Here is a 7,045-nt window from a genome sequence, read left to right as displayed (position 1 = left end):
GGTGCTTATGTGGGCGCTAAACGCCAAGTGGGGGGTACCTCACTGGCATTCAATGCCAGGAATGGTGCTTCTTTGGGCGTGGAACGCTGGTGCACAAAATTGTGATCTCTAATAATGGCATTCAACTTGGTATGCGCGTTTATAACTCAGCACTTTCTTCACAACCTCGCACAACTAACCAGCAAGTGCACTGGGTCATCCAAGTAATAAACCTTACGTGAGTAAGGGTCGAAGATGGCAGATAATATATGGTTATGGAGTTTTCGAATAATAATAATAAATAAATAGAAAGTAAAGATAGAAATACTTATGCAAATTATTGATGGGAATTTCAGATAGGCATATGAAGATGCTGTGTTCCTTCTGATTCTCTGCTTTCCTACTACCTTCATCCAATCTTTCCTACTCCTTTCCATGGCAAGCTGTATGTAGGGCATCACCGTTGTCAATGGCTACATCCCATCCTCTCAGTGAAAATGGTCCAAATGCTCTGTCACAGCACGGCTAATCATCTGTCGGTTCTCGATCATGCCGGAATAGAATCCATTGATTCTTTTGCGTTTGTCATCACCCCCAACAATCGCGAGTTTGAAGCTCGTCACAGTCATTCAATCCTTGAATCCTACTCGGAATACCACAGACAAGGTTTAGACTTTCCGGATTCTCATGAATGCCGCCATCAATTCTAGCTTATACCACGAAGATTCTGATTAAGGAATCCAAGAGATATGCACCCGGTCTAAGGTAGAACGGAAGTGGTTGTCAGTCACGCGTTCATAGGTGAGAATGATGATGAGTGTCACGGATCATCACATTCATCATGTTGAAGTGCAACGAATATCTTAGAACTGGAATAAACTGAATTGAATAGAAAATAGTAGTAATTGCATTAAAACTTGAGGTACATCAGAGCTCCACACCCTTAATCTATGGTGTGTTGAAACTCCACCGTTGAAAATACATAAGTGATCAAGGTCCAGGCATGGCCGAATGGCCTGCCCCCACGAATGATCAATAGTCTCCTAAGATGAATAATGGAATAAAAACGAGACCAAGGATGTCTAATACAATAGTAAAATATCCTATTTATACTAGACTAGCTACTAGGGTTTACAGAAGTAAGTTATTGATGCAGAAATCCACTTCCGGGGCCCACTTGGTGTGTGCTTGGGCTGAGCTTAAGCTTTACACATGCAGAGGCTTCTTTTGAGTTGAACGCCAAGTTATAACGTGTTTCTGTCGTTCAACTCTGGTTCGTGACGTGTTTCTGGCGTTTGACTCCAGAATGGAACATGGAACTGGCGTTGAGCGCCAGTTTACGTCGTCTAATCTCAAATAAAGTATGGACTATTATATATTTCTGGAAAGATCTGGATGTCTACTTTTCAACGCCGTTAAGAGCGCGCCATTTGGAGTTCTGTAGCTCCGAAAAATTCATTTCGAGTGCAGGGAGGTCAGAATCCAACAACATTAGCAGTCATTTGTCACCCTTTTATCATAGTTTTGCTCAGGTCCCTCAATTTCAGCCAGAAAGTACCTGAAATCATAGAAAAACACACAAACTCATAGTAAAGTCTAGAAATGTGAATTTAGCATAAAAACTAATGAAAACATCCCTAAAAGTAGCTTGATCCTACTAAAAACTACCTAAAAATAATGCCAAAAAGCGTATAAATTATCCGCTCATCACAACACCAAACATAAATTGTTGCTTGTCCCCAAGCAACTGAAAATCAATTAGGATAAAAAGAAGAGAATATACTATAAAGCTCAGAATATCAATGAATGTTAATTCTAATTAGATGAGCGGGACTTGTAGCTTTTTGCTTCTGAATAGTTTTGCCATCTCACTTTATCCTTTGAATTTTAGAATGATTGGCATCTCTAGGAACTTAGAATTTCAGATAGTGTTATTGATTCTCCTAGTTAAGTTTGTTGATTCTTGAACACAACTACTTTTATGAGTCTTGGCCGTGGCGCTAAGCACTTTGTTTTCCAGTATTACCACCAGATACATAAATGCCACAGACACATGACTGGGTGAACCTTTTCAGATTGTGACTCAGCTTTGCTAAAGTCCTCAGTTAGAGGTGTCCAGAGCTCTTAAGCACACTCTTTTTGCTTTGTATCATGACTTTAACCACTCAGTCTCAAGCTTTTCACTTGGACCTGCATGCCACAAGCACATGGTTAGGGACAGCTTGATTTAGCCGCTTAGGCCTGGATTTTATTTCCTTGGGCCCTCCTATCCATTGATGCTCAAAGCCTTGGATCCTTTTTACCCTTGCCTTTTGATTTTAAGGGCTATTGGCTTTTTCTACTTGCTTTTTCTTTTTCTTTCTATTATTATTTTTTTTGCCACTTTTTTTTTGCAAGCTTTTGCTATTCACTGCTTTTTCTTGCTTCAAGAATCAATTTCATGATTTTTCAGATTATCAATAGCATTTCTCTTTGTTCATCATTCTTTCAAGAGCCAACAATTTTAACATTCATAAACAACAAGATAAAAAAATATGCACTGTTCAAGAATTCATTCAGAAAATAAAAAGTATTGTCACCACATCAATATAATTAAACTAAATTCAAGGATAAATTTGAAACTTATGTACTTCTTGTTCTTTTGTATTAAAACATTTTTCTTTTAAGAGAGGTGAAGGATTCATGGAATTATTCATAGCTCTAACACATAGACACTAATTACTAATGATCATGTAGGAAAGACACAAACATAAATAAACATTAAGCATAAAAACCAAAAAACAGAAAAATAAAAACAAGGAATGAGTCCACCTCAGTGATGGTGGCGCTTTCTTCTTGAAGAACCAATGATGTCCTTGAGCTCTTCTATGTCTCTTCCTTGCCTTTGTTGCTCCTCCCTCATTGCTCTTTGATCTTCTCTAATTTCATGGAGAATGATAGAGTGTTCTTGATGTTCTACCCTTAATTGATCCATATTGTAACTCAAGTCTTCTAGAGAAGTGTTGAGTTGTTCCCAATATTTGTTGGGAGGAAAGTGCAACCCTTGAGGCATCTTCGGGATTCCTTGGTGATGAGATTCCTCATGCATCTCTTGGGTTCCATGAGTGGGCTCTCTTGTTTGCTCCATCCTCTTCTTAGTGATGGGCTTATCCTCCTCAATGGGAATGTCTCCTTCTATGATAACTCCAGCTAGCCTTGCCATGGTGGAGGACTTTTCGGCTATTTTTTAGAATTCAAGGGAGATGACTTCATGAACTTCTACTTCCTCTCCATTCATGATGCTATGAATGATGATGGCCCGATCCACAGTAACTTCAGATCGGTTGCTATTGGGGATGATAGAGCGTTGGATGAACTCCAACCATCCTCTAGCCACAGGCTTGAGGTCCAGTCTTCTTAATTGAACCGGCTTGCCTTTGGAGTCTCTTTTCCATTGAGCTCCTTCCACACATATGTCCATAAGGACTTGGTCCAACCTTTAATCAAAGTTGACCCTTCTTGTGTAGGGGCGTGCATCTCCTTGCATCATGGGCAAGTTAAACCCCAACCTTACATTTTCCGGACTGAAATCTAAGTATTTCCCCCGAACCATTGTAAGATAATTCTTTGGGTTCGGGTTCATACTTTGATCATGGTTCCTAGTGATCCATGCATTGGCATAGAACTCTTGAACCATTAAGATTCTGACTTGTTGAATGGGGTTGGTAAGAACTTCCTAACCTCTTCTTTGGATTTCATGTCGGATCTCCGGATACTTATTTTTCTTGAGTTTGAAAGGGACCTCGGGGATCACTTTCTTCTTGGCCACAACTTCATAGAAGTGGTCTTGATGGGCTTTTGAGATGAATCTTTCCATCTCCCATGACTCGGAGGTGGAAGCTTTTGTCTTCCCTTTCCCTTTTCTAGAGGTTTCTCCAGCCTTAGGTGCCATCAATGGTTATGGAAAAATAAAAAAAGCTATGCTTTTACCACATCAAACTTAGAACATTGCTCACCCTTGAGCAAGAGAAGAAAGAATAGATGAAGAAGAAGAAAATATAGAGGAGAGGAAGAAAGGGTTGTGGTTCGGCTAAGGAGGAGAAGAGAGGGTTGTGTTGTGTGAAAATGAAGGAGAATGGAGGGGTTTATATAGTGGAGGGAGGGGGGTTAAGGTTCGGCCATATTGGGTGGGTTTGGGTGGGAAAGTGATTTTTGAATTTTGAAGGTAGGTGGTGTTTATGGGGAAGGGTGGATGGATGTGAGTGGTGAAGAGGTGATGGGAAAAGAAAGATTGAGGTGATTAGTGAAGGGTTTTGGGGAAGAGTGTTTATGGGGAAGAGAGGATGAATGTGAAGAAGATGAGAGAAGGTGAGTTGAGGTAGGTGGGGATCCTGTGGGGTCCACAGATCCTGAGATGATCCTGTGGGGTCCACAGATCCTGAGGTGTCAAGGATTTACATCTCTGCACCAATTCGGCATGTAAAATGCCTTTGCATGCAATTCTGGCTTTTAAACGCCGAAGTGATGCTTATTTTAGGCGTTTAACGCCCAATTGCAGCATGTTTCTGGCGTTGAACGCCAGTTCCATGCTTGTTTCTGGCATTCAGCGCCAGCTCTCCTCAGGGTGTATTCCTGGCGTTCAAACGCCAGGATGTTGCTTGTTTCTGGTGTTCAACGCCAGGTCCATGCTCTGTTCTGGCGTTGAACGCCAGCCAGATGCTCCTTACTAGCATTTAAATGCAAGTATGACCTTCCTCCAGGGTGTGCTTTTTCTTCTGCTATTTTTGATTCTGTATTTAATTTTAGTATTTATTTTGTGATTCCACATGATCATGAACCTAATAAAACATAAAATAAAAATAAAAATAAAAATAGAATTAGATAAATAAAAATTGGGATGCCTCCCAATAAGCACTTCTTTAATGTCAATAGCTTGACAGTGGGCTCTCATGGAGCCTCACAGGTGATCAGGTCAATGTTGTAGACTCTCAACACCAAACTTAGAGTTTGGATGTGGGGATTCAACACCAAACTTAGAGTTTGGCTGTGGCCTCCCAACAGCAAACTTAAATTTTTATTGTGGGGGCTCTGTTTGACTCTGTACTGAGAGAAGCTTTTCATGCTTCCTCTCCATTGTTACAGAAGAACACCCTTGGGTCTTAAACACAAGGTAGTCCCCATTCAATTGAAGGACTAATTCTCCTCTATTAACATCTATCATAGCTCCTGTTGTGGCTAGGAAAGGTCTTCCAAGGATGATGCATTCATCCTCCTCCATCCTAGTGTCTAAGACTATAAAATCAGCAGGGATGTAATGGCTTTCAACCTTTACCAACACGTCCTCTACCAATCCATAAGCTTGTCTTACTGACTTGCCTACCATTTACAATGAGAATATGGCAGGCTGTACCTCAATGATCCCCAGCTTCTCCATTACAGAGCGTGGCATAAGATTTATGCTTGACCCTAAGTCACACAGAGCCTTTTCAAAGGTCATGGTGCCTATGGTACAAGGTATTAAGAATTTACCAGGATCTTGTTTCTTTTGAGGTAAAGTTTGCTGAACCCATGTATCTAGTTCACTAATGAGCAAGGGAGGTTCACCTTCCCAAGTCTCATTACCAAACAACTTGGCATTCAGCTTCATGATAGCTCCTAGATATTGAGCAACTTGCTCTCCAGTTACATCTTCATCCTCTTCAGAGGAAGAATAGTTTTCAGAGCTCATGAATGGCAGAAGGAGGTTTAATGGGATCTCTATGGTCTCTATATGACCTTCAGATTCCTTTAAGTCCTCAATAAGGAACTCCTTCTTGCTTGAGAGACGTCCCCTGAGGTCTTCCTCATTGGGATTCACGTCCTCTCCTTCCTCTCTAGCTTCGGCCATGTTGATTATGTCAATGGCCTTGCACTCTCTTTTTAGATTCTCTTCAGTATTGCTTGGGAGAGTACTAGGAGGAGTTTCAGTGACTTTCTTACTCAGCTAGCCCACTTGTGCCTCCAAATTTCTGATGGAGGACCTTGTTTCACTCATGAAACTTAAAGTGGATTTAGATAGATCAGAGACTATGTTTGCTAAGTTAGAGGTGCTTTGCTCAGAATTCTCTGTCTGTTGCTGAGAAGATGATGGAAAAGGCTTGCTATTGCTAAACCTGTTTCTTCCACCATTATTAAAGCCTTGTTGAGGCTTTTGTTGATCCTTCCATGAGAAATTTGGATGATTTCTCTATGAGGGGTTATAGGTGTTGCCAAAGGATTCCCCCATGTAATTTAGCTTTGCCATTGCAGGGTTTTCAGGATCATAAGCTTCTTCAGAAGATGCCTCTTTAGTGTTGTTGGATGCATTTTGCCATCCATTCAGACTTCGAGAAATCATGTTGACTTGTTGAGTCAATATTTTGTTCTGAGCCAATATGGCATTCAGAGCATCAATTTCAAGAACTCCCTTCCTATGAGGCGTCCCATTATTCATGGAATTCCTCTCAGAAGTGTACATGAATTGGTTATTTGCAACCATTTCAATAAGTTCTTGAGCTTCTGTAGGCATTTTCTTTAGGTGAATGGATCTACCTGCAGAATGGTCCAGTGACATCTTAGAGAACTCAGACAGACCATAATAGAATATATCTATCATGGTCCACTCTGAAAACATGTCAGAAGGACACTTTTTGGTCATCTGCTTGTATCTTTCCCAAGCTTCATAGAGGGATTCACCATCTTTTTGTTTGAAGGTCTGAACATCCACTCTAAGCTTGCTCAGCTTTTGAGGAGGAAAGAACTTAACCAAGAAGGCCGTGACGAGCTTATCCCAAGAGTCCAGGTTATCCTTAGGTTGTGAGTCCAACCATGTTCTAGCTCTGTCTCTTATAGCAAAAGGGAAAAGCATGAGCCTGTAGACTTGATGATCTACTCCATTAGTCTTAACAGTCTCATAGATCTGCAAGAACTCAGTTAAAAACTGGTAGAGATCTTCTGATAGAAGTCCATGAAACTTGCAGTTTTGTTGCATTAGAGCAACTAGTTGAGGTTTCAGCTCAAAATTGTTTGTTCCAATGGCAGGAATTGAGATGCTTCTTCCATCAAACTT

The 7,045-nt window shown here is 40.8% G+C and overlaps 1 non-coding gene across 1 annotated transcript; it reads left to right on the top strand.

Moving 5' to 3' along the window:
• The first annotated feature begins 6,608 nt into the window (after positions 1–6,608).
• Positions 6,609–6,712, top strand: LOC112714123 (small nucleolar RNA R71). Its single transcript, XR_003159078.1, has one exon. It is a non-coding gene; the product is annotated as a small nucleolar RNA R71 (small nucleolar RNA).
• Positions 6,713–7,045: the final 333 nt, after the last annotated feature.

Source organism: Arachis hypogaea, chromosome 9, assembly GCF_003086295.3.
Source record: "Arachis hypogaea cultivar Tifrunner chromosome 9, arahy.Tifrunner.gnm2.J5K5, whole genome shotgun sequence".
NCBI lineage: Eukaryota > Viridiplantae > Streptophyta > Magnoliopsida > Fabales > Fabaceae > Arachis > Arachis hypogaea.
Note: the sequence above shows the minus strand (reverse complement) of the source record. Positions and strands in the feature narration are given on the sequence as shown.